Source organism: Vulpes lagopus, chromosome 19 (assembly GCF_018345385.1).
Source record: "Vulpes lagopus strain Blue_001 chromosome 19, ASM1834538v1, whole genome shotgun sequence".
Taxonomy (NCBI): domain Eukaryota; kingdom Metazoa; phylum Chordata; class Mammalia; order Carnivora; family Canidae; genus Vulpes; species Vulpes lagopus.
The window spans coordinates 53,120,551-53,144,964 of record NC_054842.1 but is presented as its reverse complement, the minus strand read 5'-3'; the positions used below and the strand labels follow the sequence as shown (position 1 = coordinate 53,144,964).

Below are 24,414 nucleotides of genomic sequence, written 5' to 3'. Positions count from 1 at the left end.
TCTCGCTACTTCTGGACGTGCAGCTGGTGGGGAAGCCTAGACTAGAGGAAATGCTCTGTGCTGTTCCTGTGCAACATCACCCAGGTGGAGCCTCAGGCCGTTTCCCGGGGAAGGCTCGGGCCCAAGTGTAGAGATGCTAGAAATTCAGTCTCTTTTCATTCATTCGTTCATTCGACCAACTTTTATTGGGTGTTTATTGACCACAGTCCAGGCACACGTCACGTAGCCGCGGCCTGTGTACTATTTATGTAGATTGGAGGTTAGGAGGCCCGGGTTTAAATCCTCCACAACCCACTGGCTTGGCCAACTCTGTGAGCTTCAGTTTTCTTTTCTTTCTTTCTTTCTTTTTTTTTTTTTTTTTTAAGATTTTTATTTATTTATTCATGAGAAACAGAGAGAGAGAGAGAGAGACAGGCAGAGGGAGAAGCAGGCTCCGTGCAGGGAGCCCGATGTGGGACTCGATCCTGGGTCTCCAGGATCGCGCCCTGGGCTGGAGGTGGTGCTAAACCGCTGAGGCTGCCCGAGCTTCAGTTTTCTATTCTCTGGGTCGAAAGGCTTCATGCACACCGTGGATGCCGAATGTCGGGGGGAGGTGCCACTGTCGGGGTTTCGGGACTGTGTCGCCAGGGCTGGGCATTCGCTGCGTAGATCACAACAGGACAGGCAACGGGAGAGAGCCTGTTGTTCTAGTGGGAAAATCAGGCTTTCGGCCACTAAGCTGGTCTTTGGGCGCAAATGAAGCCTTTAAAGCCCGTTAGGGAGTAGGGGACTCCTCGCTTCCCACGCACTCCTCCCGAGTCAGCAGCCCTCCACGGGCAATCGACTTGCAGGGCTTTTCCCCAACCGTCCACTGCTTCCCCGTGTTTCTGCCCAACACATCTTGCTGCTGCACCACGAGCAGGCAGGAAACCCTCCTCCTCCTCACTTCCATGGGGTGAACTCCTGGGAAAGCCAGGCTGCACGGAATGAGGCAAGGCCAGGTAGCAAAATACTTCTTATGAGGCCCAGTTGATTCCTACTGGGCAGGGGCTTGGGTGATGTGACCAAACTTCCAGCCGCTTAGCGGAGAGAAGGCTGAGGGTCTCATTGACCACGTCAGAGCTGGGGGACGTGAGGAAAGTCCCTCCTGGGCTGCTCTGCTCCCGAGTCAGGCCCCTTGGTGAGCCCGAAGGCTCCTGAATTTGGAGAGGCCCCAGAGGGGCTGCGTGCACACGTCCGTAGGCCGCTCCCAGAGTTCCAGGACACGCTGATGCTCTTGAGGACTTAAGGAAATGTCTCGATTTCAGGCCCATCCTGCTCATTCTTGATCTCCTCGGACTTCCGTTTGGAACGTAAGGCAGGGCTGTTTCCGGGGCTGCTGGTGACCTTGCTCTAGAGACCTACTGCCCCGTATGGCAGCCGCGTGTCGGCATCGAGTGCTGGAAATGTGGCTCATCAGCACGGACGTCGGCTCTACGTGCAAAACAGTCACCAGAGCCTGGAGACCTCCCACTAGTGGGAACATAAGCTATCTCATTAGCACGTTTTAATATTGATCACATGTTGAAATAATATTTTGAATTAATTAATTGATTGATTAAAACCCAGAACATCGGGATCCCTGGGTGGCGCAGCGGTTTGGCGCCTGCCTTTGGCCCAGGGCGCGATCCTGGAGACCCGGGATCGAATCTCACGTCGGGCTCCCGGTGCATGGAGCCTGCTTCTCCCTCTGCCTGTGTCTCTGCCTCTCTCTCTCTCTCTCTCTGTGACTATCATAAGTAAATAAAAAAAAAAAAAACAGAACATTTATTATTGTGACTAATCATTGAAAATCCTAATGACGGGGGCCCCCGGGTGGCTCAGTCGACGGAGCACCTGCCTTCAGCTCAGGTCATGATCCCGGGGTCCTGGGAGCAAGCCCCGTATCAGGCTTCCTGCTTCTCCCTCTCCCTCTGCCTGTTGCTCCCTCTGCTTGTGTTCTCTCTCTCTGCCAAATAAATGAATAAAATCTTTAAAAAAAAAAAAAAAGAAAGAAAGAAAGAAAGAAAATTCTAATCGACCCCTGAAGGTGCTCCAGTGACACACTGTGTGCCTCTCTCCGCGGTGCCTTCCAAAGGATGACGTCCCGTGGGTCATGTCGTTTCTGTGGCTGAAACCAAAGAACTATTTGGAATATATTTAGGTAAAGTCATATTTTAAAATTAATTCCACTTGTTGCTTTTTTTTTAGTGTAGCCACTGGGAAATTAAAAGCTGCCTGTGTGGCTCCCATTTTATCTCTATTGGTGAGCGCTGTGTCGGTTCCCAGGCTCTTACCTGAACTACCCTGGAACCCAGACCAAGAGCTCTGGCAGAGACACAAGGCACGGGGCTCCTTCTACCGGGACATCTTCCACTTGCTATTAGCTTAGGCCTCTCTCTGCTGGGACAACCTGGTGACCTCAATCACGCCTCTTACTTGACTTACTTTAAATACACCAAAATCTACTGATTCCTTGGATTTTTAACATGCTAACATGGAAAGTACTCTTCCTAACTGCTACAGGCTGGATCTCGTCCCCTCAAAATCTGTACACAGAAGCCCTAACCGCTCCCCGCCCGGTGGGACTGTCTATGAAGACCGGGCCTTTAAAGAGATGATGAAGGGGAAGTGAGATGGTTAAGTTGGGCCTTATTCCAGTCTGGCTGGTGTCCCTATAAGAAGAGGAAAAGCTGGACACAGGAGACACCAGGGCCACCCACGCACGAAAGAAAGACCGTGTGAGGACACAGCAAGGGGGCAGACGTCTGCAGGCCTTGGGTGGCGGGGGGGGGGGGGGGGGGGAGCAGACCTGCCAATGCCCCGGTCGCGGATTCCGCGAGATTCTAGTCTCCAGAACTATGAGGAGACTAATTCCTGTTGGTTCAGCACCCCCGTCGCTGCCCCGGAAGACGACCGCACTAACCTTCTCCTTGGTAGAGCTGGAGAAAGCTCAGGGACAAGAGAGACCAAGTGCCCCGAGGCCAGAAATCTGCTTCCTGCACTGTCTGGTGGCTCCGAGGAGGCCTGGACACGCTTCTCCCTCGTTGCTGCTGCCTGAGGTCGGCGTCTGCTCTCCGGCCCCCGAGCCCCGCCCTGGGCTCCTCCGGCTCCTCTTCTGCCACCGTCCTCTGTTTGCTGATGACGATGAAGCTTTCTAGCGCCAGGCAGCTCGCATTTTGAAGATGTGAGGACAGGACTGACCTTAAGGTTGTTTTGTTTTGTTTTGTTTTTTAAGATTTTATTTATTTATTCATGGAAGTCACAGAGAGAGGCAGAGACCCAGGCAGAGGGAGAAGCAGGCTCCATGCAGGGAGCCTGACGTGGGACTCGATCCCAGGACCCCGGGGTCACGCCCTGGGCCAAAGGGGGACGTTCCACCACTGAGCCCCCCGCGGGCCCTGATGTAAAGGTTTTATATCTAGATCTATGTAAACATACGAATCCTTTTCTTCTGTCTAAAATTGTTCCAATAAATGAATTCGAAGGAAAGACAAAGCCGTATATATGAAAATGTTCACAGGATTCTGAACTCATTTATTGGTAGAAAGAATTTACGTTTCTAGAAAACTTATTTGTTGGACGGTAGAGGAAACCAGAAGGTTGGAAGGGATGACGCTGGGCCGGATCACTTCTAGAGTGTTCTTCTGAGAAGATCAATGCGTCCATGACTTTCTGGGTTCCATCCCCTCTGGATGGGGGTGATCTCAGGGATGGAGGGAGGAGCGTTCAAACCAGGTACATTCTGGGGCTGCTGAGCGTCCGTGGGAGCTTCGTCCTCAGAGACAGCTGCCTTCTAGAAACAGAAGGAAGGCCAATCCCTCTGCCAACACGTCCGCCAACCGCCTCGTCAACTAGGTCAGTAGAATAGGCATAAAAGGCCTCAAGTCACATCGAGTCTCCTTAGAGAGAAGTTTTGAACTTTCAGAACATGAGTCTATAAACTGGCTTGGGCACAGAATTCCCTGAAAGGAGGAAAAGTACAAAAGACTATGGTAGACCCAAGGATTATCGTCCTGGATTCTCTAGAACAGCTGTCTGGCAAATGTTACACCGCGTCTGCGATTATTTTAGAAACTTTGTCGTGGAGAAGAACACATCAGGAGAATACCAGACGGATTTGCCCTCCCCCTCAAACTTTTTTTTTTTTTGGTCACAGAATAAGAATTTCAAGGACGTTTGTACTTTCAGTGAGATCATCCTGGTGACGGCCTTATTTTTTGAAATTTAAATCATGTCACATCTAGTACGTTTATGGCCAAGTGTGGTTCCGGCAGGGAGTTGGTCCCGACAGCTAGTTAGGGCTTCCTCCTCCTCTTCCTTTCCCTCCTTATCATGATGAATACAATATTTTATGGATGTCTTATCCCACCGAGCACCAATAGGAGCCCATCCTGGATGACATACACGGTTAGCCTTGACATGATCGATAATAGCTGCTGTCTTCAGTTTTCTTTTAACCTTGTTTTCTGCCCAAATGTCGTATTTTCTGGGCTCCATGAAATAGATTATGCCAAAGAGAGAGAGAATAAATGAGAGGTGTGAGCAGTGGAGTAAAAAGGCCACAATCAAAAAAAAAAAAAAAAAAGGCCACGATCAGAACAGAATAAAACTCCACATTAAGGCTTTGGGGGTGTCTGTGTTGGAGGCAAGGGGATGGCCTACAGGGACCCTCACCGTGCTCTCACTCACGTCAGGACTCCAGGTGGAGGAACCGATTGTCAACACGTATCACCTTCGTCAAGGTTGTGTCTGAACTGGACGCCTGACTCGCAGCTTGAGTGGTGGAGCGTGTGTGCGCGTGTGCGTGTGTGCTGCTCACCCTGCGCGCCAGTCATGGGGGGCTTCAGCAGCTCATCTGGAAATCCAACGAGGATTCATAACATTTCCAAGCTCTAAATAACAATTTAGGGGATCCCTGGGTGGCTCAGTGGTTTAGCACCACCTTCAGCCCAGGGTGTGATCCTGGAGTCCCAGGATCGAGTCCCACGTCGGGCTCTCCACAGGGAGCCTGCTTCTCCCTCTGCCTGTGTCTCTGCCTCTCTCTCTCTCTCTCTGTGTGTCTTTCATGAATAAATAAACAAAATCTTTAAAAAATAAAAAAATAAAAATAAATAAATAACAGCTTAAAAAAGAACGTTTGGATGATGGCAGGACTGTGAGTGGGGACAGCCTCTTCCCCTCAGGGGGAGCGAGGCTCAGCGCGGCTGCCCTGGAACTCCCCGGCCGCGGTCCCAGCATTCCCCAGGAGCATCGTTTCTTCAACAAGGGAGAGTCCAAATAGCTGGGATCTGGGCCCGACCCAGCACACATAGGCAGCCCTAGATGTTTGCAGACTTTAGTCACCTTCCCACAAAGGAAACGGGATGTGCGGCCGGCACAGCGCCTCACTCCCAGCCTTCACCTTCTCTGTCGTCTGCCTTCCCCGGGTTATATTAAGCTTAATCACAGGCTCACTGGGTTGTAGACTTCCCAGGGTCTGCAAGACAAAGAGGGTTTCTGGTCGACCCAGACGGTGCTGGAAGGAAGGAAGGAAGGAAGGAAGGAAGGAAGGAAGGAAGGAAGGGGGAGAAGGAGGGAGGAAAGAAGGAGGGAAGGAGGGAGGAAGGAAGGAAGGAAGGGGGAAGGGGGAAGGAAGGAAGGAAGGAAGGAAGGAAGGAAGGAAGGAAGGAAGGGGGAAGGAGGGAAGGAAGGAAGGAAGGAAGGAAGGAAGGAAGGAAGGAAGGAAGGAAGAGGGAGGGAGGGAAGGAAGGAAGGAAGGAAAGAAGGAAGGAAGAGGGAGGGAGGGAAGGAAGGAAGGAAGGAAGGAAGGAAGGAAGGAAGGAAGGAAGAGGGGAAAGAGGGAAGGAAGGAAGGAAGGAAGGGGGAGGGAGGGAAGGAAGGAGGGAGGAAGGAAGGAAGGAGGGAGGAAGGAAGGAGGGGAGAAGGGAGGAAGGAGGGAGGGAGATCCAGCGGTGACGGGGCGTCATAGCTCAGGCCCCCCAGCAGCCCGTCAGGCTGGGAGGGAGGCTGCGGCCCCGCGGGGCGCTGTCTGGCCCCCTCCTCAGAAACCCGGACCCGAATACACTTACCCTCCACGACTTGGACTTGCTTGTGTTGAAATTTGTTCTCTAAACTCTTTTACTTTGAAATAATTTCATGCTCACATGATGGCAAAAATAAAACAGCCCCGTTTCTGAGCCCGAAAGCCCCGCCGAGTGCAATTCCTACAAACACTGTGCGGGAACGTCTCCCACGTGGCTGTAACGCGATCAGCAAAACAAGGGAGCTCACAGGGACGGAGCCTTCGGGTTGTCCTGCTCACGGCCGCCCGGGTGTTCACAGGGAACCAAACCACATTCGTCAGAGCAACAGGCCCAGAGCAGGATCAGCTGTCGCGGGTCCTTGGGTCTCCTGCTTCCTCCTCGGTGCTTCCTCGGTCGGCCCTGGACTTGCACAACTTTCACTACTTTCTGATTATTTTCTAGGATGTCTCTCCGATTGTGTTTGTCTGATGCTTCCTGATTTTTCATGATAAAATTGTTCTTTGTCACGATAAGAGTTTTGCGTGGAGGGACTCTGAATTTAGGCAAATCCCCCATTTCTTTTTTTTTTTTTTTTTAACGATTTTATTTATTTATTCATGAGAGACCCAGAGAGAGGCGGAGACACAGGCAGAGGGAGAAGCAGGCTCCATGCAGGGAGCCCGACGCGGGACTCGATCCCGGAACCCGGGGTCACGCCCTGAGCCGAAAGCAGACGCTCCACTGCTGAGCCCCCCGGGCGCCCCAAATTCCCCAATTCTCACTCACTCTCACTTTACCTCCAGTTTTCACATCTGCTGGTGTCTCTTAGATGCACTGATTATTGCTATAATGGTTGCTAAGTGGTGATCTTTAAAATTCCATCATTTCTCCATCTATCGGTATTTTACTGTAAGGAAAGGCTTTCTTTCCTCTCTTTCTGTATTAGTGTGGGCTTAGAGATTCCTATTTTACTCAATAATTATGATTATTATACTATCAGTATTTATTTTGATAAATAAATTGCCCCAGGTTTGACCAGTGGCAGTGTTTGGAGCCGACCTCTGTGCCGTTGTGACGCAGCCCTCGTTCTTGGAGAGGCTGTGAGTCTTTGAACAGAAACTCTGCTTTGCCCAACAGGCAAGGGGCTCTTCTCGGGGTCTCAGAACCTGGGCTTCGCTCCTCTGGGCTTCTTTCATCCCGGTTCATTCCCCTTGGGACAGGGCTCCGGGTGCTGGTGCATGGGGGACAGGGGGAGGCGAGGGCAGGCCTGGCCCTGCGGTCCGTGGGCCATTCTGGGTCCCCACGTCCCTTCCCTTCCGAGGTTCCTGACAGGCTGGACTCCCCAGGTCACCTGCCCCGTGGGCCGGCTGAGGAGCACTGGACTGGGAATAGGGCCTGTCCAGGGGCAGAGGGAGCAAAGCGCAGGGCAAACCTCAGGGTGGCTCTCGAATCTTCCACCTGCAAGTGGCAGAGGTCACTTCTGCTCCGGGGCTGGTGTGTGGCCGGGTTTGACGCCAGGAGGAGGGGAGAGGGCACGTTTCCCCAGGGAGGGCCAGTGAACCTTTCAGAACCACAAGGAGGGCGGCCCCAGGCTCTGCAGGAGGGGCCCCCTGTCTGGGGGGAGCCGCCCAGCTCCCTGCGGGGAAGGAGGATCACCCACAAGCAGCCGTATTCAGTGGCACAGGCACCACGCCCTCTGCACCTGTTGGCTGCACCCTGCTCCCGACCCAGGCGACCCCGGGTGGCCCCAGGTGACCCCAGGCGACCCCAGGTGGCAGCGGCCCCCCCCAGCCCCCCGCCTCCCAGACCCCAATGCCACAGGCCTGGAGCTGCAGGTGCACGGCGCTGTGTGCGAGACAATCCATGTTGGGGCCGAGCGGGTTCCCAGGGCGGTTCCCGGGGGGCGTCCCGGGCGGGTCCACAGCGGCCACGGGAAGAACACCTCCCTCCTTGCTCTGCTCGCAGAGGCTCCGAGAAATGGCCAAGGGCTCGGCCCCCCACCCACGGATGGACTAATCTGTGGATTCCAAGAGCCTTTAGCCCCCGAGGTAGAAGGAGCCTGGGTGGGGGGTGCAACCTCCATGAACCTGGTTCCCCGGCCGGACCACAAGGCCCCGATTCTAGGGAAAATCGTGCTACGTGTCCGGTGCGTGTCTGTTTTCTGCCGGGAGCCACAGCCGCCTTCCCAGGCTCAGGGAATCTGTGAACCCAGGAAGATTAAGGGCCACAGGGTCCAATCCAACCCCTTCGTCATATGGGGGACACAGAAATGGGGGTCTGGGTCCTTGTGCCAAACGGACCGACCCAATTTAACCATATTGGCTGACAACCCCATCAAAAGCTTTCGCCCTAAACCTTGGTTTTGCTTCAGTGAGTTCATTTCTCTGATATCACAGCGCAGTCTGGGAGAAAGGGAGGCTCTTGGAAAGTTCCGCGGACTTTTGGAGGCACAAGGGTATCATTTGGGACATTCCTGCCTTGGTGGTTATTACCCTCCGAGCGCCTGTGGCGCTGCCTCCAGCCTCCCCTCTGCTCTCCGCCGGGACTCATTACGTCTCTAACAAGCAGGCCTGCAGACGAGGGGCGCGCTCAGCGGAGGGTCTGCTCCGGATCTCGCACGCCGGCTGCTGCTGCCTCGCGCGGCGACCGACTGACCGGCAGCCCTGGAGCCGGCCCTGGAACCGGAGGGGACGACTAGGCGGGCGCACCGACAGGCGGGGGCCCCAGGTTTCAACGCCCAGGCCCGTGCATCCTCCTCTTTCATGAAACTGGTTGCAGATGAACGGTATTTCCTTTTTGCAGATAAAGGAAGCAAGGATCAATAATCTATTAAATATTAGAGACGCCTGGGGGCTCAGTGGTTGAGCACCTGCCTTCAGCTCAGGGCACGATCCTGGAGTCCTGGGATCGAGTCCCGCGTCAGGCTCCCTGCATGGAGCCTGCTCCTCCCTCTGCCTGGGTCTCTGCCTCTCTCTGTGCCTCTCATGAATAAATAAATAAAACCTTAAAAAATAATTTATAAAATATTTATTATTGAATATTTTCTAACAGGGTCCTCGGATGGGGTCTCAGGGGTCTGCGAGCCCCCGAAATGATCTGCAAAGACAACTACGTCGTCGTGTGTGTGTTGGGAGGGAGGCGAGAAAGAGGAGCACACAACTTTCATCGAATTCTGCAAAGTTCTGTGACTGTAAAAAGGTTCAGAACCACTTCTCTTGTAGAATAACTGGCCGATTAACCCCAGTCGTGACACAGAGCCCTACCTCTTTAACGGGATCGCTCCTCTTTTTGCCTCAGTTTGCTGACCCCCGCACGAGCAGACAAAAGGGAAAGCAAGACGATTGCGGAAGAGCCACATTTGGATGAGTTTCCCTAATTCATCTCCGCTCTGGAAAGCTCCAAATCTTACTTCTACTTATGATAGTCCTGACCCTGTTAGAGGCCCAGTAGGTCGGAGTGGAAAGAAACCCTAAAACACACCAGGGCTCGCCAACGGGGACGCTGAAGCCGAGGACGTTGATCGCAGCCACATAATAAATCAGTGTCTGGGTTAGTCCGCGTTTCTTGTCGAGAAATCAGCTCCAATCTCAGCCGGGAACCTCTTGCCAAAATTTCTTAACAAATGACAATTCAGCATGACTCATTTTTTTTTTTTGACATCATGCAAATGAGGGTAAAAGACTGAGTGGCTTTCTGTCCGGAGATCAGGAAATGAAGTCTGTCTGGGGCCACACGTTCCCTTGGGACACGTGGTCGTGTCAGAAATGGGTTCTGGAAGAAGCGGGCCTTTGTCCGCTCCTGCTCCGTGAGCGAGCTCCTCCTCTTGGCCGAGGCTGGAGGGGTGGCCCCCACCCACGCTCCCAGGGAGCCTCACACCCAAGGCAGCCTCGTTAGGACGCCCACCAGGTTCTGCTTTCTCTGGAGCTGCCCTCGGAGGCCCCTTTGCTCCCAGGCCGTGTTGTGAGCCAAGCAGCCGCTGTCACATGCGGCAGAGCCGCGGGCACCGGGCCTCGTGGTGCCCAGGAAGCCCCCGGGGAACGTGCTTGGGGTGAGCGGGATCTTATTTCAAATCACCTTTTTGCCTGGCAGGTGGACTTCTTCAGGCCTGCGGGACGCTGGGCCCCGTGGCTTCCCCGAGGGGCAGAGCCCGGCGTTGCCCTCACCGAGGAGGGTCAGTGGCACAAGCTGCGGGGCCCGGGTTCCTCCAAGGGAACAGAACAGCGTTGCTCAGAGCGGCTGCATGGCTGCACGGGGCGGCTCATAAACAGGATGTGACTTCCTAGGGAGCAGAGCCTGAGGATTCCTTTAGGTATTATTCACTCACCAGCAGACGACGGAGGAAGCGCGGCCCCGCCGGCCAGCGGCTGCCCGGGCAGGAGCCCCAGGTCTAGGGCGCGCGGTCGGGTCGGGCGGCTCCCGCCTCCCCGCCTGCCTGGGGTCCTTCATCCCCACGCGTCGTCCCCGAGCTCCGCTCCCGCGGTCATGCCCTGGCTTCATTCGGGGCCCCTAAGGTCAAAATTTCTTTTTTTTTCAGATTTTATTTATTTATTCATGATACACACAGAGAGAGGCAGAGACACAGGCAGAGGGAGATGCAGGCTCCACGCAGGGACCCAATGCAGGACTCGATCCCAGGACCCGGGGTCACCTCCGGGCCCAAGGTGATACTCCACCGCGGAGCCCCCAGGCGCCCCGAGTCAAGGTTTCAAGAACCAAAGACTGTGGCTCAAGGGGTCAGCCAAGTACCGTCTGAGGTGCTTCCCCTTTGGAGCACACTGGGTGTGGGGGGATGGGGTCCGGTGGGGCCCCGAAGCCCGGGCACTGCCCCCCGCCGGCCTTACATCCTCTGAATGCAGGCCAGGCCAACCCGGGGCTCCTGCCACCACTGGGCCCAGCAAGCTGTGCAGGGCCGCGTGCTCGGGGCACGCCTTGTGGGCGCAGACCTCATCACCCGCCCCTGCAGCTGGCCCGGAGCCAGAGGGGGTGGTGACCCGGGAGCCGCAGGCACAGGCCCGCCCAGGCCTCAGCAGAGCCCAGAGGGTAACCAGGCCGCACAAGTACCCCGGGCAGGGGTGGCGGCCAGGAGCAGCCCTGGGCTTATGGAAGGTGAGGGCTTCCTGGGCCCAGGAGGAGGCTCAGCTACTCATGGTGCGGGTGTGCTCCCGCCACAGTGCACGGGGTCTGCCCCCAGCCCCAGCCCCAGCTCCAGGCCCAGGCCCAGCCCCAATGCACCCCAGGCCCAGGCCCAGGCCCAATGCATCCCAGACCCAGGCCCAGCCCCAACCCCAGGCCCAGCCCCAATGCACCCCAGGCCCAACCCCTGCCCCAACCCCAGGCCCAGCCCCAGGCCCAGGCCCAGCCCCAGCCCCAATGCACCCCAGCCCCAGGCGCAGGCCCAGCCCCAGCCCCAATGCACCCCAGCCCCAGGCCCAATCCCAGCCCCAGCCCCAACCCCAGCCCTAGGTCCAGCCCCAATGCACCCCAGCCCCAGCCCCAACCCCAGCCCCAGGTCCAGTCCCAATGCACCCCAGCCCCAGCCCCAACCCCAGCCCTAGGTCCAGCCCCAATGCACCCCAACCCCAGCCCCAGCACCAGCTCCAGGCCCAGGCCCAGGCCCAGCCCCAATGCACGCCAGCCCCAGCCCAAGGGCCAACCCCAGCCCCAGGCCCAGGCCCAGCCCCAATGCACCCCAGCCCCAGCCCCAGGCCCAGCCCCAGCCCCAACCCCAGCCCCAACCCCAGCCCCAGCCCCAGCCCCAAAGCACCCCAACCCCAGCTCCAGCACCAGCTCCAGGCCCAGGCCCAGCCCCAATGCACCCCAGTCCCAGCCCCAGCCCCAGCCCCAGCCCCAGGCCCAGCCCCAGGCCCAGCCGCAGCCCCAAGCTTGGCTGCGGGGCCCACGGGCTTCACCCACTGCACGTTCACGGAAGAGGCGGTGTCCAGGGCAGGCGGGGGGGGGGGGGGGGGGGGGGGGGCTGGCCCGTGCTCCTTTCCCACACTGATTAGGATCAGCCCAGGCTTTGGAAGCTGCAGTTAAGGATCTCGGCCTGAGTCTCCCCCGGCCTGCCCCGCCCGCCCGCCGGCTGCTGGGCTGCTGGTCCGCCTGGGAGCTGAGGTCAGGGCTGCGGCAGGGCAGGCAGGGAGGGAAGGGGGGGCAGGGGTGACTGGGGGCAGGGTGGCAGGGTAGGGGGGGTGGGAGCTGGGGGAGGGTGCATGGGACAGGGAGGGGTACTGGGGTGGGAGGGGTGGGGGAAGGGCAGGGGAGGTACCTGGGGGTGGGGAGGGCCTGTGGGGGAGGGGCTGCCTGAGGCGGGGAGGGGCAGGGCGCGGAGAGCAAGGGCGAGCAGGTCAGAGGAGTGGAGGGCGGGCAGGGCTGTCGCCCCACCTGGGCTGCTGCACCTTGGCCCTGTCGTGTCACGGGTGCAGCTTTGCCTTGCGCTCGGCCTGGACTCATTTTGTTTCTTCCTGCGTTCGAGCCCCGGGAAGGGAGCGTCCTGTGCAGGGTCGAGGAAGAGGGAGGTGCCCTGGCTGTGGCCCCGGATGGTGGCCGACCAGCGGTCAGCAGGCCCCGGGCACCCAGTGGCAGGGCCAGGACCTGAACCCCGAGCCGGCCCCGGCGGAGTCTGCAGGTCCCTGACCTTCTGGGACAGAGGGCGAGGCTGCGGGGCCAGGACCGACCCGCTGGCTCCGGGCGGGATGCTCCCAGCGAGGGAGCGGGAAGCCTGGTGCTGACCCAGCAGCGGCCGGTGCCCAGAGGGCGGCCCCACGCGGAGGGCTCCCGGGGCCCAGCCCCCTGCCCCTTCCGAGGCCTGTTGTCCCCCGGCCGGCAGGGCCCTGGCGCCGTGAGCCGCAGTCGCCTGCCCGGGCCACAGCCGAGACCCGGGGCTGTGCCTGCAGCTGCCGAGAGCGATGCCCTCGTCCCCACCATTTGGCGACCCGCCCTTTGTCTCCGGCCCACAGCAGTCCTGCCTCCGGCCCTCGCACTTGCCTGTTGGCAGCAAAGTGCCCAGCTCTGGCTCGTCAGCCTCCACGACTACACTGTGGGCGCCCGGGGCCCCGTCGTCCCCTCCCCCCTTCACCCGCTTCCGCCCCAGGCCTGCTAGGGTCCCGCACGTGGTCCCCAAGCGGGAGGACGTGGGAAGCGCCGGCCTCGTGGATGCCTCACTGACCCCTTGATGGAGCTCCCCGGGAAGCGCACTAAGCCTGGGGACGCCCGTGTCCCCACCACAGAAGGGCTGGGCCACCCTCTGCCAAGGCGGAGTCATGGCCTAACCCCAAGTCCCCTAAAATCCGTCTGGGGTGGGGGCAGGACTAACCCGCCCGGGTGGAGCCGCGAGTCCGGCCGCCGGGTTACGGGTTACGGGGAGGCCGGGTCCCGGCCATCCCGCCCAGTGGCAGCCGCGATCCAGTCTCTTCGCCCAGAGACGCCGCGTATCATACGCATCTTTATGTAGTTTTAAAAGATTTTATTTATCTATTCATGAGACACAGAGAGAGAGGGAGAGGCAGAGACCCAGGCAGAGGGAGGAGCAGGCTCCACGCAGGGAGCCCGACTCGAGACTTGATCCTGGGTCCCCGGGGTCACGCCCCGGGCTGAAGGCGGCGCCAAACCGCTGAGCCACCCGGGCTGCCCTATTTTTATATATTTTTTACGATGAACTAATGAGGTGGTTGTGAGCATCCTCGGTGCCTCTGCGGGTCCTGGTGATGTGGTGATGGCTGCGGGGTGACCTGAAAAGGAGAATTAGGGTTCACTGACCCTGAGAACTGGGGAACGAGTCGTGCGCGTTAGGATGGCGCCTGGCGATAACGGTGGAGTAGTGAAGTCGGGATGTCCCAAGTACTACCTTGAAGAAGACAGGTGTGGCTCAAGGGTAGTGGGAAAGGGCCCAAGGGGACACAGTTGGGCGCGGATTTGAGACCGATGGGGCGTGCTCGGGCGTCTTAGCAGGGCCCACTGCACGGCCAGGGGCACTGGCGGAGAGCTGCGGGTGCTGGCTGGTGGGCCCTCGGGAAGCATCCGGGGACGTGCTGTCACCTGGGCCCTTTGCGCTGGCAGGAGGGGCTGCAGAGAGGCGTAAAGTAGCCTGGAGCGGAGGAAGGAGGACCGGACACGGACACGCTCACATGGTGATGTAAGGTGACTGAGGCACAGGGTGTCCTCTAAGAAAGAAAAGGACAAAAGGAGACTTGATTATTTAAGTATGCTGGGTGCCCCCGGGTCGCCTGGAGAGGACAGACGGGTCCTTGAGGCCCCGAGCCCCGCGGCCGCCCGCAGCCCAGGCCTCTGGCTGTCCCAGGAGCCGCCCCGGTGGCAGGTGCAGCCCCAGCTCTGGGGAATGGGGAGGGGCGCCTGGGCCGGCCTCCCGCGTCCTCCGTCCGCTGCCCTCGGGGAGGCGCCCATGGGTCCCGCACGCGCGGCCAGCGGGCACCCAGACTGAGGGCCTCTTCCCTCCTGGGTCTGCCCAGGCCTCGGGTCACGCCTCCCATGGAGCAAGCTGGGAAAGCCCAGACTCCTCCAGGCCGCGGCTCGGGTGCACACAGGACCTCGGTGCCTCGGTGTCCCCTTGCAGGAGCTCGGGCTCCGGTGACCCATCCTGTAAGGAAGGCCAGTAGGAGGTTGCAGCTCCGAGGAAAGATTTCAGTGAAAAACAAGGATTTCTCGTATTGGGACGAAAATGAGCAAAGTTCTTTGAATCTCCCCAGGGAAGAGCCCGCTGTCTTTCTGGAACAGTCCAGGAAAAGGCATCCTGCTTCCTTCCTAGCCGACTCCTTGGTATTCCGGAGCCCGACGGACGCGTCCTCCCACCTATAAAATTGAGCGGCGGCGGCAGCCTCGTCCCTGATTCAGGTGATGTGATTTTTTCCGCGTAAAAAAATTTTTTTTCCCTGCATTTTTTCTCGACTCTTAAACCTTTAGCACCTGCAGGCAACAGAACTAATGAAGCTGTAAACATGTGAATGGGGGGGAGCTTGGAAACCACCGGCCTTGCTGAGTTTGTTGCCTTCGTTTTGAGGAGCACGTGTGCTCGTGGTCTACACCGCCTGCCCTCAGTGGAGCCGTATTTTCTGCTATTAAACTGGCTCCCCCGTCACGGATGCAATGAAGCAGGCCATTATTCCAGGGTGTTCCGGGACGGCCTCGGGTCTCAGGAGCCCCCTCCCACCCCCTCACCCCGCTCCCGGAGCAGCCCGGCCTTGGCGCGGCGAGTGGCCGTGTCCTGGTCCCGCTGCCCGGACGGGCTGCAGATAACCCTGCCCGGGGCATCGGCACAGGCTGAATTTATTCTCCAGGGTGACTTGGGGTTCCACGTCCCTGCAGGGCCTGGAGAGGGGGTCAAAGGCGTACAGCACCGCCCGGGTGCTCCCATCACGCGTGCCATCGCACGGCCCCACAGCGAAAAGCCCCGCGCTGGCCGGGCTCAGGGAGTCCGCGGACGTGCCGTGCAGAATGGGCTGCTTGATTTTATGATGCGGCCGCGGGTTACACGCGAGATTAATAAAGGAACTCCATAAAGTGGGCTTGGAGTGGTGGGCCGCGCCCCTGCCAGACGGCGCGCTGCTCGGGCGGTTTACGGGGGTGCGCGGCGGCCCGGCCCTCCTGGTTCTCAGCTCTTCAGGCCCTTCTGTACCAGGGCCTTTTTTTTTTTTTTTTTTTTTTTAAAGATTATTTATTTATTCATGAGAAAGAGAGAGAGAGGCAGAGACACAGGCAGAGGGAGAAGCAGGTTCTATGCAGGGAGCCCGACGTGGGACTTGATCCCGGGTCTCCAGGATCACATCCTGGGCTGAAGGCAGATGCTCAACTGCTGAGCCACCCAGGCATCCCTCTTTTTTTTTTTTTTTTTTTTTTTAAGATTTTATTTATTCATGAGAGAGAGAGGCAGAGACACAGAGGGAGAAGCAGGCTCCATGCAGGGAGGCCCGACGTGGGACTCGAACCCAGGCCCCCGGGTCACAACCTGGGCTGGAGGCAGATGCTCGACCGACGGAGCTCGCAGGAGCCCCCAAGGGAGGCTTCCTTGAGACACACCCAGCTGCCCCCTTGCATCAGGTTTGACCGCCTTAAAGGAGGGTTTTAAGCACAGGAATGACTTTCAGGGTCGAAGAGTATTTTGGGAAGAAAAAGACAAATGTTCACAATGTTTCCCCAGCGGGAACCGCATGTGCCATAGAGTGTGAATGAGAAGGAGACGCGGAGGCAGCGCCAACCCCACGGAGACCGTGAGCCTCCCACACGGACCAACAGGCGCCGAAACCTTCCCACGAGTGAGTCTGGCCCCCTTTGTTGGGCTCAGACCTTTTTGCGCATCTCAGACAATTGGGTAAGAACCGCCGAGGGCAGTCAAAATTATTCCCAAATTCATCGTCTACAGATAACAATTCACGTGCAAACTTTTTTTTCTTTTCCTGGGCGTGTCTTGTAGATCTACGGATGCGAAAGATGCACACGCGGATGTCGTGCGCTACCTTTTTCACCCGGTGATCTTCCCAGTGGTCACAATGTTAAAGAAAATCCGATTATTCAAAAAATATGTGATTATTATTGCCCAGAAGGTTGAAGGACTTCCCCCAAAGGAACCAGTGGAGAACGCAGAGTCTAAAGGTCCTCCAAGCAGGTCCCAGGACGGAAGGCCGCGTGCCGCAGCCCGTCCAGGTAAAGTTCTGGAAGGGCAGGTGTGAGAGCGCCCCGTCCCCTCTTCGGTGCAGGGAGGGAAGAGGGAGTCGTGGGGTGAAGGAGGGCTGGGGTCGCACATCCCACTTGTGATAACGGGCCCGGGAAGGGAGCAGGCCCGAGCGCGCGATGAAAATGCCGAGTAGCCAAGACCGAGTGGGTGAGGACGGGGGAGCGGGGGGGAGCCTGTATCCCTGAGGCTGTCCCCACAGCAGGGAGCACAGCCCCTGGATCCCGGAAGGGGCCGCACCTGCAGCACAGTCACCTGCAGGCACCTGCTGCTGCCGCACCCCTCAGCCGGGGGCGCCTGAAGCGCTTGGCCACCAGCCCTCGGCGAGGGCCTGGGAGCTCCGCTCCGTGGTTCCTGGCGTAGTCACAGCCGGTGTGGACCCACCGTGACTGAAGCTGCGCACGAGGCGGGCAGGGGATGCAGGCAGCCGGTCCCCAGCCCCCCGTGTGCACTGAGGACATCGGGGTGCGTGGGGCAGGGCCAGGGCAGGCCGGGTGCAGCTTCGGGCATCCTCCTTGGCCCTGGTGCCTGGACATGGGCAGTTTTCCCTCCTTTGGACTCATTTTCTCCTTTTGGGGTCACCTCTCTGGCCGCCCCCCCCTCTTTCACCCGGGAAACTGGTATCCTTCGCAAGCAGCATCCGGGGGACTCTCGGGCCCTCACCCTCCCTGAAGCCCGTGGCCGTGCTGAGGGTGCAGGTGAGAGGCCTGGAGGGGCTGGAGAACCTTCCGCGGTCGGGTCGCGTGACCTCTGCAGGACACCCGGGGTCCACTGCGACCAGGGACGCGGCCAGGGTGCAGCGGGAGCCCCGCTGTGTGGACGCGGCCGACCCAGGGGTCACGGCCACCTCGGCGGGTGGGGGAGGACCCAGTCGGCCTCGGGGAGGTCCCGTGGCCCCGCCGCCTTTGTGAAAACAGCCTTCCCGGGGATGCTTTTTTAACTTCTCTTTCTCCAGGGTTCAATAGACTCAGGAAAAGAGAACCTCGGGATTTTTCTTTCTTTCTTTTTTTTTTAAATCCACAAAAACCCCTCAAGACCCAAAAATCCAATTCTACTAACAAACCCTTTTATTTATTGGGCTCCTGTTAATTCCGGATTTGGAAAAATAGACCTGGAAGGGAGGCGGGCACTCACCACTTCATTATCTTTGAAGAAAGGTCCAGTAAATAGATTAACAGAGTAAACCAGATTAGGGAGGCAGGGCCCGGATTCGGCTAAGAACCAAAGTCTCCTTCAGCTGTCCGGCAACTGGATTGCTTGCACGTTACTACGAAATGGGCAAGTTTTCTGTTTCCGAAAATGGATAATGTGGGGCCTCCGGGGGGGGGTGGGCAGTTGGACACGAGATGTTGGCGTAGATCGGGTGTCCTCCTCGCGTGACCTCCTGGTGCCCGCGGCGCTGATGCTCGGGGTGGCCTGGAGCCGCGGGGGGACGCGGGTGGCGGCGGAAGGCTGGGCCAGGGTGGGGGGGGGAGCGTCAGCCCCTAATAAGGGGAAGGAAACAGGTGAGCCAGTACCTACTGCGCGCCTACCTTGTTTCCCCGCGGCTCCCTTATTACACTTTCCAGAGGTTTCATTTTTTTGCCAGTTGAAGGTCCGTGGCAACCTGCGTGGGGCTGGTCCTTTTTCCAACAGGATTTGCTCACGTCATGTCTCTGTGCCACAGCTGGGTCATTGTTACCAGGTCTTAGACTTTCTCGTTACTGTTAGAGTTGGCGCTGGTTCTCCATGATCGGGATCATGAAAACGTACTTGAAAGCTCCGAAAATTGCATTTTTTAGCAATACGGTATCTTTAAGTCAAGGCATGCATATTATGTGTTATTTTTATTTTTATTTTTTATTTTTAGTTTTTATTTTAATGTTTTTTTAAAAAAGATTTTATTTTATTTATTTATTCATGAGAGACACACAGAGAGAGGCAGAGAAGCAGGCTCCATGCAGGGAACCCGACGTGGGACTTGATCCCAGGGCTCCAGGATCACGCGCTGGGCCGAAGGCAGATGCCCAACCGCTGACCCCCCAGGCATCCCACATATTATGTTGTTTATGAATGATGCTGTTGCACACTTCACGGATTGCAGGGTAGTGCAAACACGACTTTTATGCGCATTGGGAGGCCGAAAACAGGAAACCAAACCTCACTTGAGTGGCTTCACTGGGTGTTTATCGCCGAGCGTCTCCGAGGCGTGCGCGACCGGAGGGCTTCGTGCGGGTCACAGCCCTGTGTTGGCGATGGGTTGTCCTTGGTTCATTTTCCCCAGCTGGTTCCCACCCGTGTGCTGTGCCCCTGCAGGGACGGGGGGCGACAACGCAGGCATCCTTCCCACCCACCGGGCACTGCAGTGGGCGTGCTCCCGCGGGAGCTCTGCTGCGACCCCGGCGGGCGCCGGGCGCACCAGCGTGGAGTCAGACGTGCCCAGTCTGCAGAGTTTGCAAATAACTTGAAGTACGAATCTGCGTGTGGTTGTACCACCCGGAGGCACCTGCTGTTCACATCGCGGCTCGTTTCGTTTTCACCTTCTTTTATCTGTGTTTGCACCAACCTAATTTGGGACATTCCGTGTGCAAAGCTCTATACTCCACAGTCTCCGATGCCATGAAATGTTTCGAGAATATGATTTAACTGCACAATGTTCCACCCCCTATTGATAAAGCGTCGCTTATTCATCGGTTTCCTTATTAGAGATGTAGGCTACGGGGATCCCTGGGTGGCGCAGCGGTTTGGCGCCTGCCTTTGGCCCAGGGCGCGATCCTGGAGACCTGGGATCGAATCCCACGTCAGGCTCCCGGTGCATGGAGCCTGCTTCTCCCTCTGCCTGTATCTCTGCCTCTCTTTCTCTCTCTGTGACTATCATAAATAAATAAAAAAAAAAATTAAAAAAAAAAAAAAAAAAAAAAGAGATGTAGGCTACGATTCTTCACTACCACGAACGTTATTATAAAGAGAACTTTTAGGCACATGTCTACACACCTGCCTGTCTGGGGATATGGCCCTTTAATGTACTTGGGGGATTTAAAGACTTGGGAAGCTGTTGATGGTACTACCAAATTTTTAAAAAATATTTTATTTATTTATTCACGAGCGACAGAAGACAGAGAAAGGCAGAGACACAGGCCGAGGGAGAAGCAGGCTCCACGCAGGGAGCCCGACGTGGGACTCGATTCCCGGGTCTCCAGGATCACACCCCAGGCCGAAGGTGGTGCTAAACCACTGAGCCACTGGGCTGCCCCGTACTACCAAATTTTTTTCGGAAGGTTGATCGTCTCTCTTCCAATCAGCAGAGAGGAATGCCTGATTTCTCACCCTACACTGACCGTAAGTATTGTTTTCAATATTTTACAAATTCAATTTAGAGGACGTGAGTTTCAGTTTTACTTTTACATATGTCTTTGAGCATTGGTGGACTTAGGGTTTTTTTTTAGCATTTATTTATTTATTTATTTATTTATTTTTAATTTAATTAATTTATTTATTTTTATTCATTTTTATTTATTTATATATTTTTATATTTATTTATTTTTATTTTATTTATTTATTTTTATTTTTATTTATTTATTTTTATTTATTTTTTAATTTTTTAAATTTTTATTTTATTTATTTATTTATTTATTTACTTACTTATTTAAGGGAGTGAGCACATGTAGGGGGAGGAGCAGAGGGAGAGGGAGACCCCTGCTGAGCGTGGAGCCCCACGTGGGACTTGATCCCAGGACCCCAAGTTCATGACCTGAGCCGAAGGCAGACACTTAACCCACTAGGTGCCCCTGAACTTAGTTTTATGTATTTATTAGCAACTTAACTTCTTCTCTGGATTATCTGTTTACGATTTTGACCTTTAGAGAAACCTGAAGCCTTCGTGTTTTTCCTGTTGCTGTGCCATAGATACATTATTGAGGGTTTTAAAAACTCTTTAAAAATCAACTGCATTGGGATGTCCGGGTGGCTCAGCAGTTTCGCACCTGCCTTCGGCCCAGGGCGTGATCCTGGAGTCCCGGGATTGAGTCCCCCATCGGGCACCTGCATGGAGCCTGCTTCTCCCTCTGCCTGTGTCTCACCCTCTCTCTCTGTTATCTCTCATGAATAAATAAGTAAAATCTTTAAAAAAAAATCAAAAAAATAAAATCAACTGCATTTTCTTTTTTTTATGTCACACCCTCTACGGCCGCCTTCGGAGAAAGACCGGTCCCAGATGTAAAGGGGCAGTTCCCTCAAACACGACCTCGGTTATTTTGGGTTATTGAGTCGTTTTTATTTTGTGTAAAGAATGCACAAGAAACTGTGAGCCTAGGTTTTCCTCAGCACACTTGCTTCCCATTAAGCGGAGCTTTTGTGCTGAAACAGACTTGCAGACCCCCCAGAGCCGACCGGGCTGCTGGCCGTAAGATGCGCAGGGCCTGGCGTCCGCGAGGAAGGACGGGGCCCCTGTGGCCCGTTGCAGGAGGTCAGACCATACGCCTCACGCGGTGCGGAGCGGGGTTATTCCCATAACTGCTCTCCCCATCGTGACTGCAAACGTCTGCCTGAAGGCCGGGCCACGGACAAGACGGAGGAGAGCTCTCTGGTTTGGTGCAGTAGATCCTCTACGACCGTGGCTTTCAGACTTTTTTTTTGGATCAGGACACTCGGCGAGGGGACCTTTTGTTTCATAGGCCGGTGACACATGCGTGTTGGGAACTGAAGCGACATTTCACGATGCAATACTTACTGCGCAAGATACGCTCTGATATCTGCCGTCTCTTCTTTTATTTCATTGAAGCAAAAGTGCTGACGCTTCTCGCCAAATTGATCCCTCAATCCATTAGAGGGTCGTGACTTATCGAGTGAAAAGTCCCCGGGGGGAGCTGCCCAGAACAGCACGTCCGCGGAGGCCGTCGTGAGGGTCCCCGTAGCCGCCGGCCACAGCGTAAAGTGGTACGTAGGATTTTTTTTTCCCAGGATGAGATTAAAAATAGGTGTTTTAATCCTGGTTGACCTCTGTCCTTAGCGCCTGCACGTCACTGCCCCCCACACCCACCCCCCGTAGTGGATTTGGGAGCGTCCAGAATGTGGCCCCGTAAGGCCAGGCCTGGAATCCCGTAACCAATGTCTCCTGGACCATCTGAGCTGGGCCGAGCTAAGCCTGGGACAGGGCGTCATCCTTCAGCAGCTTCCCAGGACCCCTTGGCTGCGCACACAAAGAGGACCCGGCTTTTCTTGTTTGGGCCTTTGCTCCTTCCTATTTGATTGAATTTGAAGAGGAACTGTTTGCCTTGGGCTGCACATCCTGAATCATAATCAGGATGCTGCTGGCACAGAAAACCTGCTCCCACCCTTCGCCTGAAATAACCGAACAGGGGAAGTTAGAGTCCCTCCCGTCTCCAACCTTAAAGAAAGAGGCTCGTAATTCATGGTGTGCTGGCGATACATCAAAAGTCAATCCAGTCACTTACAGGAAAATCGAGGAGGGCAGAACAATGAATATGGAGTGAGATTCAAACACCTCATTAAAGGGACAAACTGTCCCGCTGACCTGAGAATAGAGATCCTGACGTATTTGTTACCGGAGTCCAGGGGCCTCCAAGATGCTTCCCCGCCCGTGGGGTAAGACGGGGGCAGAGGCCACGCCCTCCGCTCTTTTCCGTTCTTTGGCAGATATGCGTTTCCTTTATTTAGTTATTTGTTTGTTTGTTTATTTATTTATTTATTTTTAGATATGCTTTTCCTGACCTGTCCATCGGGGACGGTGCTCCTCAGGCACGTTGGTTCCCACGTCGCCACAAACTGGGTGGCGTAAAGCCACAGCGACGTCGTCCCTTGCAGCTCTGGAAGCCGTGGGCTGGGAGCAGGGTGCCGGCAGGGCCACGCTCCCTCTGGAGGCCCCGTCCCCCAGCCTCCGGCGGCCCCGGGCATCCTTGGCTTGTGGGTGCATCGCTGGGTCTGTGCCTTCAGCTTTGTGTGGCCGCCCCCCTTCCCGAGTGTGTCTCCCGGGAGGATAACCGACCCTGTGTTTGGGGTCCTCCTGCCGAACTCAGCCTGACCTCACCTGGAGATCCTGCATTCACTTACCTTTGGGAGGACCCGTTGGCCAACGAAGACGATGCACATGTATCCAGGGGGTTGGGACTGGCCATCTCGTTCGGGGCCCACCACCATCCGACCCACTTGGGGGGTACAAAGTCGGAAAGGATAGGGCTGCTGTCCTCCAGGAGCTCAGAGTAGTGTGGGAGGCAAATAACGGAAGGACAAGGGGAAAAGAGCAGGTGCAGACAAGCTATGCTGCAAGGGCCGGGGCGTCTGAGCAGGGTCTGCGTGGGGCCTCGGGGTCGCGTGCTGCTTGGGCGAGGACGGCTGTGCGTTTGTTTGTTTTTTAATCTCGGACTCTACTGTTTCCTGACATTTGGAAATCACCGCAGAAGCCATCAGGTGGACCAGACAAGTCCAGGTTGAGTAGAAAGGGTCAACGCTGGCCTGGTCGGAGTTCTTGGGTTTGGGTTCTGGGACCCCCAGCCTGTCAGCCGACTCGGGGTGGAGGGGGCAGGTCCCGAGGCAGAGCTGAAGCCCAAGGCCTGGCTGAGGTTCTTGGGGCTCCGCGGCTGGGACATGAGCAGCTGGATGGAGGGAGGGGGCCCTTGGCTTTGTCTGTGATGGAGAATGGAAAAGAGGTGCGCTCGGCCTGCTCCCAGGTCGGAGGGCGAGGGTGCCCCGTGTGTGCGAGGCGCCCCGGGCCCCGGAGGCTGCCCAGCCGAGCCCCCCTTTGCTGTAAGGACGTGGGCCAGGTGCGTCTCTGCACCTGTGTGCTGGGGGGCGGCTCCTGAGCGTCCTCACCGCGGATCTGCCAGTGACGCAGCACAGGGGGTGCTCACTTCCGTTTCCCGGACCCCATTTCCCGGACCCCGTTTCTATGACCTTTGTGAAGGTCACCGGCAGGTCTTTCCACCCTCCTAGGACTTGACCTTCTTCAGGATCATTTCTCACGTCAAACAGGTTTGTGGTGATAGACACTATAAAAATAGCAATTTGGATGTAAAGTGTTTGCTGTTATGGAGAAAAAAGTCTTCTTTTTTTTTAAAAAAAAGATTTATTTTATTTATTTTAGAGAAAGGGGGGGTGGGGGGCAGAGGGAGGGAGAGAACCTCAGGCAGAGTCCCTGCTGAGCTCAGAGCCCAACGTGGGGCTGGATCCTGCAGGACCTGAGCCCAACCCAGAGGGAGACACCAACCCCGAGCCACCTGGGCGCCCTTTATTCTTAAGGAGCAGAGGCTGAAGTGTTTTGGGCTGACGTCTTATGTCAGGCGCTTCAGCGAAAGTGTAGATAAATTCACCTAATATCACAAAAATCGTAAGAAGTGCTCAACCTAAGAGGAAGGCATATGGGTGTTCACTGTTCTGTTTGTTCCGTTTTTCTCTGTGCTTGAAAGTAGTTGTGATTCAGAGCTTGGGAAAGATCGAGAGGAGAAAGTTGTTTTGTTTTTTTTTAAGGTTTTATGTATTTATTCATGAGACACAGAGAGAGAGAGGCGGAGACCCAGGCAGAGGGAGGAGCAGGCTCCCCGCAGGGAGCCCGATGCGGGACTCGATCCCAGGACCCCGGGGTCACAGCCTGGGCGGGAGGAGGACGCCCCACCGTGGAGCCCCACAGGTGTCCTGAGAGAAGAAAATTCTTGATGTAAAGTTTCTTGACTGATGTTTCATGGATTCCAGGAGAAAGGTGGGTGGGTACCAAGGGTTAGGAAGCTTCTAAATCTA

At 56.4% G+C, this 24,414-nt stretch overlaps 2 long non-coding RNA genes across 2 annotated transcripts; both read left to right on the top strand.

Moving 5' to 3' along the window:
• Window positions 1–15,904: 15,904 nt before the first annotated feature.
• Window positions 15,905–16,652, top strand: LOC121479115. The gene is made up of 3 exons (XR_005984650.1): window positions 15,905–16,055; window positions 16,156–16,326; window positions 16,429–16,652. It is a non-coding gene; the product is annotated as an uncharacterized LOC121479115 (long non-coding RNA).
• A 3,162-nt stretch (window positions 16,653–19,814) lies between these two features.
• LOC121479116 lies at window positions 19,815–23,653 on the top strand. The gene is made up of 3 exons (XR_005984651.1): window positions 19,815–20,004; window positions 20,868–22,269; window positions 22,380–23,653. It is a non-coding gene; the product is annotated as an uncharacterized LOC121479116 (long non-coding RNA).
• The last annotated feature ends 761 nt before the right edge of the window (window positions 23,654–24,414 follow it).